The sequence below is a fragment of the Limulus polyphemus genome, unplaced genomic scaffold, assembly GCF_000517525.1.
Source record: "Limulus polyphemus unplaced genomic scaffold, Limulus_polyphemus-2.1.2 Scaffold9985, whole genome shotgun sequence".
Lineage (NCBI taxonomy): Eukaryota > Metazoa > Arthropoda > Merostomata > Xiphosura > Limulidae > Limulus > Limulus polyphemus.
The window spans coordinates 5,351-18,767 of record NW_013675595.1 but is presented as its reverse complement, the minus strand read 5'-3'; the positions used below and the strand labels follow the sequence as shown (position 1 = coordinate 18,767).

The following is a 13,417-nucleotide window of genomic DNA, read 5'->3' as shown; positions in this document are numbered from 1 at the left end:
CATTTTAAGTAGGTACGTCATGGCATTGCATGTGGTGCACTCTATTGGGATGGGCTACTAACATTTTAAGTAGGTACGTCATGGCATTGCATGTGGTGCACTCTATTGGGATGGGCTACTAACATTTTGGTATAAATGATACAGGTTTATTAGTACAGTATAAATGATACAGGTTTATTAATTACTGTACTTATAAAGAATACTGCAGTAGTATCACTTCCAAAGTGGCAAATTTTACTGTTATTATTGTTATTGTTATTTTCAAGTACTTTATATTTTGAATTTTAATACACTATTATCAACATTCTGTGTTGTAAAAATTGAGGGAAAAATCGAAACTAAATATTTGTATCTTGTTAAACTAAATATTCTTGGCAACTTTCATGAAAACAATTCAGGCAATTTGATACACTAGTTTGATATTTATAAGGAAATTTTCACGAGAGTGACGTACCTACTTGCTCTAGTGGAGAGGGTATTATCTATCATGAATGATCTGTGGACAGCAGAAAAATCTAGTTACAAGACTGAAACTGTTAAATCATTTTTTCCCCATCAAAACAAACTCGTCAAGGAAATACAGGCAGTAATTGGAGCCCTTTCATGCCGTCAGCATCAGGAATTCTGCTGGTGAGTACAATTGTTTTGGTCCCCAGATTGGATTAGAAAATATGACCACCTTACATAATTCAAGTATATATTGGTGTCGATTATTTATACATGACATCACTATGGTTACCATAATTCTAACTTTTCACGTGTAATTTAACTGGTAAATTATCAAATGCCTACCTAATCAGAGATGACTGTTTGTTTGTGTTCTTTTTTATCTACCCTTTAAGCAGTCTGTTAGAAAGTTATTTTGTTTACGTTATGTTAACCATAGTAATCTGTCTGATGCTGGACATTTTTTATTCAAGCTTTGAAATGATACCTTAAATGAAAGAGGAAAAATAATATAAGAACGTACCTAGTAGTTTTATAACTAACCACATCAGAGTGAGACTGAAAATTTAATTTTAGATTTATAATTTTACAGAAACAAAATTTCCAAAATGTTATTTTCATTTTAAAGTGTGCGAGCACTTTATAAAATACCCATTGTTTACAGTTTGTGAAATCTTTTTATTGGCTCAGCTGATGCTTTAGCACGTACAGTTCAGTCAGTGGTCTATCTTGTCAACAGTACAATTTTAAATTTATTCTTGTTCTTTCTTATTAGGTAAAGTCTTTTTTATTATGATCATTTCTATTCATTCCTCAACAATGGCTTCTGAGAGTCCTCATTGTTTCTGTGAGTGTTGATCCATTCGGAGCATCTTAGAACAATGCACAACACAGACATTACTACATGTTTTGCTGTCTTTGGGAAAGGTCACTTGAAACAGAAAAGGAAAACAAGTATATTGCACTGTATATATATATTTGTGTTAGTGTATACTACTTGTACCTGATGATGACAAAACCTTGTATATTTACTGTTATGTTAAACTTACATTAAAGTATTTTTCATTACCCATTCAAGCCTTCTCCAAGCATTATTAGTCTCAAAGTGGGTTCCTCGTCATCGAATGTGAATATCTTAATTTGTTACGTCACACCAAACAGAACGTCAAGATAAAACTTAGCCATAGTTTAAATTATTAGCTAAAACCATCTGTAAACATCGATAGTAAATGAAAACAGCAGTATCTCTCAATCGGAAACTTCAAATAGCTTACTTTCGAAACTTGTGATGTTGAAGATTTATTCTTCTTTGGAGGTTCTTTTTTTTTTTGGCAAACATTTTGTTTTAAACAACAACTAAAGTAATCAAAGTGTGTTAAATAAAAAAAAGGAAAATATATATAATACCATATTTGTCTGTAAAGATTAAAATTTATGTAGATTTAAAAAGGTTAATATCCATAAGTAAAAAGACTGGTAATTTTGACAATATTATAATTTCCACTGTCTCTATCCAGTGTTAAAGGAACACCATTAGGTAACATTTGTCTAAAATACCGCCACCAATGAATATCGTAGTAATGGCGGACAAGTGAAGTATACGCAACAGTGACTTGAGTATTATAACTATCACACATAAGCAGGTGACTCCCTTGCTATAACCAATGCAGAGCCTTGTCACAACAATTCATTTCATATGGCCTCTGTACAAGCTTGACGGTCAATCGTTGATGGTAGGCTTGACCTGGAAAAGTGTGTGTTTCCTATGGCCTCTGTACAAGCTAGACAGTTAATCGTTGATAGTAGGTTTGACCTGGAAGAGTTTGTATGTTTCCTGTGGCCTCTGTACAAGCTAGACGGTCAATCGTTGATAGTAGGCTTGACCTGGAAATGTTTGTATGTTTCCTATGGCCTCTGTACAAGCTAGATGGTAGGCTTGGCCTGGAAAAGTTTGTATGTTTCCTATGGCCTCTGTACAAGCTAGATGGTAGGCTTGACCTGGAAATGTTTGTATGTTTCCTATGGCCTCTGTACAAGCTAGATGGTAGGCTTGGCCTGGAAATGTTTATATGTTTCCTATGGCCTCTGTACAAGCTAGATGGTCAATCATTAATGGTAGGCTTGACCTGGAAAAGTTTGTATGTTCTTGCTCATCCCAACTGCCTGCCACCTTACACAAAGCCTTACTCCGATGACAGTTTTCACATGAAGGTATGGAATGGACTCAGGCTTAACAGTGATAATTGAAACTAATTTATATGCAGTGTTGTCATCTCATTTGTCCCAAGTCTAACCTAGCCAGGAACCTACTAAAACTCTGTGAATTTCTGAGAGAAGAGAATCGGAGCTAATGTTAAGTAATCTCAAGGAGATCAGAGAGTCTTGTGTATATAATACTCTGGTGGTGTTACTTAGTTTCAAGTTAATGTAGACCAGGTGAGATTGTCTACAAGTTTTCGAGGTGTGATTCTGCAATCAATGAAAGATTAGTAGTAAAGCCACCATTAAAGACTAATATGTAGTATTGACTACAGAGGTATTTATTGGACAGGTAACTTAGTTGAAGATCACTGTTTGAGATGGCAACAAGCCATCGAGATACAGGCTGATCAATGGATTGAACAACTACATCCAAAGTCAGACTCATTTCATGCAATTGTGTTTGGATATAAGTAGGGGCCATCATTTTGTAATAGCATGACCAAGTGCAATGCTGTGGGGGGTTTTGGAGCATGTTACAAAGGAAGTCACAAATGTCAAACGAGAAATTATGAATGACTGTTTTGCACAAGCCACTCCTAATTTTGAACCAATAGACTAGAAAGAAGACAGCTAGTCAACACCACCTACTGCCATCTCTTGGAATTGATTGCCACATTGACACCCCCATGGCTGAAAGAGCAGGAATATTTAGAGAAGGTTTTGATTCCTCGACCTAACCACCAGGTTAACTGTGGTACATAATACCTTGTGTAGAAATTCTGGGCTGGAAAAGTATGGATGCCCCCAATGATGCACAGAGCCCAACATCATCAATATAGATGTTCTGACTGAAGCACACATCATGGTCAAGTTTTGATATAATGACGTTACGATTAGTGAAAATAAAATCTAAATGGTTCGAAGTAAAAGACAGTTACTCCTGGTAATGGAAGAGGTGGGTCAGCCAAATATCTCCCCACATTACCCCCCCCCCCCTCATCTCAGTTGGTAGTGAACCCTTTTTAAAAAATACCTATAGCATAGAATAAAAAAAAAACGTCTCAACTCAATGTATGTTATCTATTCTATTAGGCATATAATGTCATGAATATGTATATCTGATAATACATATCTTCAATACCAAATCAATCCACACTCATGTCACATTGTCATTTTTCAATTATACTTTATTGATGAAAGAAATAGATTCACGTATAAATCGAATTAAACGTTATAGGAGACAACACATAAATTCAACTACAATAACCATAAATACGCACGTTTCACAATGTTTGTCTCACTAATATATCGAGTGCTAAGGTCAGTTTTAATTGGAATTATTGAACTTTGGTAGAGTTTCCAGACTGTTTTATGTATAATAACCAGAAAAACTGTACATATTTAAAATCTCACAACAAATCTGTTTGGCCTCAAAAAACAGGGGATCAGCTAAAAAATAAAATACACAAAATCAAAACTTATAATCCAAATATCATATTATATGTCACTGTACAATAATGTGCAGATGAAACTTTAAAATTATTCATTTTCTAAAATATCATGGACAGGTTGTTTGCTGACAAAACTATTAATGTTAATACAGCATACTGAAAACCAGCAAAATAAAGATACATTAGTCCCTCCTTTTGTTGAGATCATGAATATTAAAATCACCTAGTTTAGCTCTGTAAAAACCCTTATCTTTATTTAGACATAAATATTGAGAGAAACAACATTTTTTTAAAAATTAAATCATTATCTTCAGTTTATAGTAGACTTCATATATTTTTGGAAGTTTTAATCTATCAAAGTGAAGTTAGACAAGGTCATCAGATTAAACAGTCACTCAGAATAAAATTAGTTTCAGTTGATGAGGTATCACTACAACCTATCTCATGAAAATACAAACATACATGATAGCTTCTAGACCGTAATGGTTTACTTTATTGCCACATTAAGTTAACTTTATACTGTAACAGAAACTTCAAATGAATATTTGGGAGCATACGATTTGTTTAATTGAAGCCCTTGTACACTACTTTACTGTAATGTTTAGAACAGAATGTCTTAAAAGTACAGGTACAGTAAGAGTGTGTAACTAACAATCAACAATAATACGGCACTTAAGAATGAGTAAAACAAAACAGGCAAGATTTTTATTTATCTTATCAATAAATATAGACATCTAGAAATGTCATCTATTTAAATACGACCATTACCAATATCTACGCTACCATTCTTTAGTTAAAAGTTTAACTTATGTGACAAGAAGAAATCACATCCTGCTTCTAATTTCCATTAGGAGTACAGTGATGAAACTGAAGTTCAATTAAAACCAAAGATTTTCACAGGAAATAATTTGTATTAGCAATAAAACACAAAACAGAAATTATGTATTAAAAAATGGTTTTAGATATATTATTAAGACAGCAACAACTATGAAAACATTAAATACTCAAAAAATGTACCACATTTTCCAAAAAAAGAACCTTAGCTGTTATTGTATACTCCCATCACACACTGCTTCGTCTTTACTTGAAACACACCAGATTTACGAATATAAATAACTTTAAAACTGATAACAAAATTTGATAAACTGAAAAAGAAGTACTTATATTTTCTCAATCCAAAATATTCTGTTAACTATAAAAAAAATCAAAAACAGTTACATTTTAGTGAAACTATAAATGAGCATTTTCAAAACACAGTAGTTGCATTTTTGGAAACACCTGTACAATTGTTGAAGGCAACCATGAAACAAATAAGCCAATAAAAATAGGTATAAATTGTTATTTAGGATATATAAGCCCTTGTTAAATGTTGAACTTCAGAAGAAACAATATTAATCCACACATAATCAGAAAAAATCATTAAGTCACAACATGATAAGAATTTTATATTCTTAAACTGACACAGGTGAGGAACAGGCTGTCAACTCAATTATGTTTTATCACCACTTGTGGAATGAACTAAACATTATAACTTCCATTATATGAACTTGTCATTTACAAACCTTCATTATGCACATAACTTAATAGAAAAACTCAAGTATCGATAATTAACAATATGGATATGTACTTGTTCTCTACAAAAAACAAGAATATAAATTTTTTAATGTGTTCAGTATTAACAGTCATACGATATTCTGCACTTGGGAAAATACACGAGACCCAGTTCTGGCTTACTCTCACACCACTTGACAGTAACAACAACAACAAAGTAGCTAAATATTTACCATACGGTTTATACTATTTTTTTGGAGGAAGGTTACCATAAATAAGAATGTTTTTTTTTTTACATAAATTTGTTTGGTTTCCACAACACATGAGAAAGGAGCCTTTTGTACAAGTTTGTTAGGTTTCAACAATGATTGAAGAGGTTTTTTTTTTTTATAAGTTTGTTGGGTTTCAACAATGGTTTTCTATATAAGTTTTTGGGGTTCCAACAATGAACGGGAAGGTTTTCTATACAAGTTTGTTGGGTTCCAACAATGATTGAAGATGTTTTATTATAAGTTTGCTGGGTTTTAACAATGAACAAAAATGAAAGTTTTTGTATAAACGTTCTAGACAACAACAATGAATGAAAAAAAAAGTTGTTTTTTTTTAATATGTTTGTGGGGTTTCAACAATGAATGAAAATGGTATTTTTGTATAAATTTGTTTGATATCAACAATGCATGATAGAGGAGTTTCTTTATAAGTTCGTTGGGTTTCAACAATGAACGAGAAAAATGTTTTTTTATATATGTTTCTTAGATCTCAGCAGTTAATAAAAATATATTCTTCAGATGACAAGAGGTACTTTTCACAGGTGGGTTTAAACGAACTGTTTTGTTACCTATAAATGTTTGTTGAGTTTGCTTAATTAAGTGTGAGCGATAAAATTAAAAACATTCTTTGAAATACACACGATAAAAGTTAATTCTGTATGATGGTATTCCATCCAAAATATCTTAAAATTATCTGAAAAATTCAACACGGATTATTTTAAGTAGATTGACACCAAGATAATAATTACAAAAACTTTTTTTTCTCTTATGATAGAAAAGTATGGTTTCTCTACGTGCTCCAGACAGACAAAAACCCCGACTACAAGGATAAAAAACCTGTTAAAAGACAAATTATGATAAATGACTGGTTAAAAATATATTGTATCTTACATGCTTTGGCTGGCTGAGATAGGTAAGGCGACATAAGGGGTGATGTACTTCTCTGACCACAGACTGAGAAACACTGATATTGTCGTCTTTTTAACGTACAAGACTAAACACAGTTATCTTCACCTACATGCGGGGTAAGAGAGACAAATCAAAGTGCATATTACTGTGGTAAAACATCATATGAAGAGGATGTACAAACAGAATTATTTTTCATCAAACATCAATCACAGTGGTTTAAAATGTAGCTGTTGCAAAATAGTTACTAACAGATACACATTGAAGTATGTTACTTACAGAAATGTTTGGGTAACGGGACTATTGTCATACTTCTACTAAAGAAACTATATTGTACATGTTCACCCAGATCTCTTTTTTTTATTCCAATATATTTCACGAAAACAGAGAATTGTACAAGAAAAGCAATAAATCTTATGGTCAAAGTTAAACAGTATTATTTTGTTATGCATCACATTAAAGCAACATTAGTAGTCCCCTGTTTTACGATACACACAGGTTCTCATTTATCTAAATTTTACATCTTAACCTCCTTTATCTCTGACACTAGCATACTGATATAAAGAACAACTAAACTAATACCGTAAATCAAACATTTAATTAAACAATTTGAACAATCACCCTGATATTTAGATGTATATATATATATATTAGTAAACAAGAAAGCAATGACAACAAGAACTAAGCCAAACTACTTGTTAAAAGTAATCAAATATTACCTCTGAATAAAATCACCCTGAGAACAAACATAAGTACAACCAACATATTTTAAAGATACACTGTTCTGTACCAGAATTCTTCTGGATGGGGTTTTCTAAAGTAACCGCTTGGTTACACAACAACACAATGATTTCTGGACTTAGGGTATAAATTTGGAGGAACTTGTAACTCAGAACCGCTACGGATAACGAGAAAGTTCCAACCACAGGTAAAACGTATACTCCACAATAACACTGAGGGTGTAAAGTTAGAAACTAGAACAACTTATTATAAACAGTTAAAATCTTTTTTTTTTCTTTCTAATAAATTTGAGCATTTGTTGATGATCGTAAAGTGCCTGAGCTGATACATAGAGATGGACAGCCACCGTGTCCCACTCTGGTGCTAGATGATGATATAACAATTCTATGACTTTCAAAACAACTGGAGAGCCAGATACTGGACCCTGAAAGCAATACACTTCATGGTGTGGAGAAATGAATGCATGTTATCTAAAAAAAAAACAAGAAAAAAAAACCTAAACCATACAGTCTTGGTGCTATTGTACTCCATCATCAAATAGTTATGGTAGAAAGAACACTTGAAATTTTCTGCCAGAGTTCTTTTTTGCAGGATTTCGAGCGTCGTAGACTCTGTAACAGTTCTGTAAACTGGGCCATCCCTCCTGGGGTGAGTTGGAAGGCTGACCTCGCATTACAAATGATGCTGACAAACTCTTCGTACTCGGCAGGAGTGATATGGTACATCTTGAAGTGAGTACAGGCTATAAACCTATAAAACCATTGATAAGTACAAGATTATCATATTCTGAAAATAGTAGAAAAAAAATATGTTTTGTTCAAAAATATTTCTTTAATCAAATCACTGCAAAACCATTTTTCATAATAAAGTGAAGGCAACTGTTCAAAGGAATAAATGATCAGAAATTACATTTGTCATTAACACTTTTTAAGTGATGGAGGATGGCAGATTGACAAGGAAGGTATGTCTTTCTTCGGCCAACCAGATGTAAAATCTTAAAACAACTGTTGAAGATAATATCCAATACCAAAATTATTAAAACTTTAGAAAACTGAAACAAAAATTCTAGTTTAATTATACAGGTACACCACCGATTTTCTGGTTCCAGAGTCTTGCCCGATTATCTATTTTGCAGGACCAACAGAGGTCACGTAATAATAAGTCAACAATACACCTCTGACCCACTAATTATACCCCTCCCGTGTCTCCAAAGCACCATGGACTGCTAGAAACTTAAATAAAACAAATATTAAATGTGAATTAAATGAGTAATGAAATACATTAGTACACAAGTGCTCTTGAGTTATTATTAATAAGGTTAAAAAGTTAGTGATGTATATATCAGATATGATTAGGTAAGTGCTCGTGGGTTATTATTAATAAGGTTAAAAAAGTTAGTGACATATATATCAGATATGATTAGGTAAGTGCTCGTGGGTTATTATTAATAAGGTTAAAAAGTTAGTGATGTATATATCAGATATGATTAGATAAGTGCTTGTGGGTTATTATTAATAAGGTTAAAAAAGTTAGTGACGTATATATCAGATGTGATTGTCATGTGATCTAGCAGTCTTCTCTGATTGGTTAAAGGTAAAACGTTGCCAATTGCTATAAACTTTTCAACACATATTAAGTACAAGTAACTTTGTAGCATGCCTAGCGTATACTAGGCCCAATACTGTTACGATAACACACAGAAAAAAAATTCACAACCTTACTAACTTTGTGAAATATGATATCCGAGTACATTTGTTCAGATCTTTTTCTCGTCGTCTGTTTTAAACGTAATCCTGCTAGTGACGTTTATTTAATTTCTACTGCTTGTTCCTGTAACTTTCCTATTAAGTTATTGTCTTAAAAGTATGTATTCGACTCCCGATATAATATAATTTCCTTTTTCTACATACACCAGTCCTACTTAATTAGTAATAGGTACTCATTTAATGTATAGAAAAAACATATTAAATTATGTTAATCAAACGTTTATGATAAGCAATTTGAGATAACCCGTTGGTAGTTACGTATATTTTTTGAATATTTGTTTGTTTTGTGAATTTCGCGCAAAGCTACACAAGGGCTATCTGAGCTAGCCGTCCCTAATTTAGCAGCGTAAGATCCTTGGGCTACTATTTTACCAACGAATAGTGGGATTGACCGTCACATTATAACGTCCCTACGGCTAAATGGGCGAGCATGTTTGGTGTAACAGGGATTCGAACCCGCGACCCTTAGATTGCGAGTTGAGCGCGTTTTGAATATCAAAGTATCAGTTGCAGCGACCTAAAAGTCTTCCTTCGTTGATGGCTTATTTATGGTATATTTAGATGTAGACTCTTGGATGAACTTTTGGAAATTCAACACAAATTATTGATAGATTTCACAAGTGTTTACATAATACTTTAAAGAAATATTAAAACTGGACATAAATAAAATATTTATGATCATCATCCCTGCCGGGGGTCGAACCCGGGACCTTTGGATTAGAAGTCCAACGCGCTATCCACTGCGCTACAGGGACGTGGTATATGAAATGTAAAAATACAAAAAAATATATAAAAGTGTATATACATATATATATATATATATTTTTTTTTTAATTTCGAAAAATTGAAGTTCAGTACATTCAATATTAATGTTACAAATATTTGAACTGATTATTATTCAAATACCAGAATATACAATAATTTCTTGCAATGCTATTCATAAAAGTCGAAACGATGTGATACTGATATCACCCATAATTACACAACCACGGCTAACTTTGACCATGTTACAAAAAAAAAACACAGTTACTGTCAAATTGAAACGACAACGGTATGAACAAAGTACAAACGCCAATATTTGAAATTTTTCAGACATAATTAGGCCTATACTTTCTGTTAGTATCAAAGTTAACTATGTACTCTGCTGAAGATTTCATAATCGATTTCACTCAGTGTCGAGTTTCAAAGTCTACTTATTGAACCGCAGTTTATTTTTTTTTACCCAAATACAGTTTTTCTTTTAGTCATCAGATTTTACTTACTTTAATGTGTCAAGCCTTTCTCACAAATTGTTCAAGCGCCCTTTGGTCAGTCCCGTAAATTTTAAATGACAACACTCACCATATGTTGAACAAACATCGACCAACAGAGGGCAGGTACAGTTAGACACGTTCTATTCTCTCAAAAAATATTTTAGGCAAAATTAGTAATCAAAGTTAATTTTACAATAATATAATAGATATTATTTTATTATCATTTACTTTATTTAATACAAACAAATAGATATGACGCCTATCTGTCAAAATTGTTTAATTGCATTTTGAGATGACGCATCTTTTATCATATGTTAAGAAAATTACAAAAAGTGCAACAAGAAGACGCAAAATATGAATTATAAGATTCACAATCCGACGTGTTAACTACTAGGCCGCTAGACAATTAGAACATAATTTGTAGCCTTTAAATTATAAATATTAGGTTTGAATTTCGCGCAAAGCTACAAGAGGGCTTTCTGCGCTAGGCGTCCCTAATTTAGCAATGATAGATTAGAGGGACGACAACTAGCCAACACCACCCACTGCGAATTCTTGGGTTACTTTTTTACCAACGATTAGTGGGATTGGCCGGACATTATAACACCCCCACAGCTGAAAGGGCGAGCATGTTTTGTGACGGAAATTCGAACCCGTGACCCACAGATTGGGAGTCGTGCATCCTGACCACCAGGCCTTAAATATTAGGTTTGAAAAACCCAATGAAAAATAACATGTTAATAAACTGATGAAAGATGTCTTATTCCTGCAAGTTTTATTAAAGAGTGTGGTACCTTATGCCTTTCCTACTTCTTTTATTTGTAATTTTAAACAAGAGTGACCATACGTCCCCGAATGAGGTACTCTGTCCTCGGCCAAATAATGTCCCTAACAGCGTTCCGATTCACGAAAATCATTCTAAAAACGATTTATTTTATTATCATTATTTTCGTTAAAAACCACCGCCCATCAAATTATGAGTTATAAATACACATTGCGGTTACCATAGTTACAACGTTGACTGCATGCCGTGTAACACATGATGGTTTTCGTTAAACCGCACAGGGGGAGATTTGTGGTGAAGTGAAATAACACTGCCGAATATAACAAAATGTTACTTTAATGACCACCTTTAAAAAATGTTCCTTATTTACGACCAACCGTAAAAGGAGACATGTTTCTTATGTTCAATATTCCATTCCGTATTTTCAATGTCTACTGGAGGCAGGATATCTGTAAAAGAACACGAACATAAAGCAGCCCGTGCCAGTGCAAGTTTTGTAACTGAATGAGTATGACCTTGCTGCACAAGAACTTTTCCCATACCATACTGTTGAACATAATCACAGTTTTAGGTCGATAGACTGTACTATTAATTTAACTAAAAATTTCAGCAAATCCAAATTTTCCTGTGCACGGACAAAGTTTGAACGATAGTTACAAATATCTTGGCTCCATGGGCAAATGAGGAACTAATTAATGACCTGAAAGATATTGAATATATATCACTGTCAGTTAACGCATCAACAAATCATGGACCTGTAGAACTGTTTCCTGTCTTGGCAAGCTACTTCAAGGCTTATGATGGAAGTCTGTTGTGTACAAACACAATTACTGGATTTTGTTAATCTTAAAGGAGAGACAGCAGAAACTTCTGCATCAGAGATATATAGGAGTCATCAGTAAGTATGGACTTGAAAATATGGTTGTGCCTTTCTCAGACGACGATACAAACACAAACTTTGACGCAGCCAAGGTAGAGATAATGTGTATTCACAAAAGTGAAATGATTGACCATGGATACCCTGCTCAAATTGTGCACAACTGCAATAGACACAGTTCCGGTAGCTGTTGAGAGTATTCTAATCAAGATTCTTGTATATTTTCATACCTGTACTGTTCGCGTCGAAAGACTTTTGTGAGTACGTTGAGCGAAGATATCCAAATATACTGGGGTATAGTAATGTCAGCTGGCTATCGATGTTACCGACTTTAGGGGGAATACTACAACTTTATGAGCCACTGAAGTCATTTTTCTTGTCAGAAGAAAAGTGCCCAGTAGTTCTGTGAAAAACATTTGAAGACCCAAATACCGAACTTGACCCTCTTTCATGACACAATCAAATCGATAGAGGTAGAAGATCGCTGTATAGTGGAATCTGTTGACATCCTCAACAGTCTGGAAAAGAACTGGTGTGAAGAAGATTTTACATCTGTGTTAGTGAGAAATTTGTTTAAAAAAAGCGAGGTTCGTGACACGCCGGTTCTACTTTAATTTATCACGGTCTTTCTTCGATACTGCCTTAAAATACATAAACGCACGGGGAAAGCACACATATGATTTGAGAGATCTGAAATATCCGCTTTTGAAAAAAGTTCCTTTCAGAAACTGAAGTAGCTGGTTAGTTGTTTTAGAGCAAAGCCACGTTTGGCTACCTACTTTGTCCACAGCGGGGAATCGATCCCCTGATTTTAGCGTTGTAAGTCTGTGAACTTACCGCTGTCACACCGGGGGCCAATTGAAGTGGCAGCGGAATCACTGCAGCAAAAATGTCCTAATTTAACAACTGACGAGGATGCACTGTAAGTAACTTTTCTAATCGCGTTTTTAGCAGATAAACGTGTGAATGGAATGCCATAACTTGAACAATCACTGTATGTGGCAGATGGGATGCAAGCAGCAAGACATTTCAGAGAATCCTTTGAACCACACGTAAATTAAAAAAAAAGGCTGAATTAATCCTTTGCCTGTTTATTGGTAATCCTAATCATATCTGATATATACGTCACTAACTTTTTTAACCTTATTAATAATAACCCACGAGCACTTA

The 13,417-nt window shown here is 33.7% G+C and overlaps 1 long non-coding RNA gene and 1 other non-coding gene across 2 annotated transcripts in view; both read right to left on the bottom strand.

The window, feature by feature from the left end:
- Positions 1 to 3,815: 3,815 nt before the first annotated feature.
- LOC111083535 overlaps positions 3,816 to 13,417 on the bottom strand; it is a 13,449-nt gene continuing 3,847 nt past the window's right edge. Inside the window, exon 2 of the long non-coding RNA XR_002609094.1 lies at positions 3,816 to 8,317. This is a non-coding gene — a long non-coding RNA (uncharacterized LOC111083535). The remainder of the gene's footprint in view (positions 8,318 to 13,417) is intronic.
- Positions 10,016 to 10,088, bottom strand: Trnar-ucu. Its single transcript has one exon. It is a non-coding gene; the product is annotated as a tRNA-Arg (tRNA).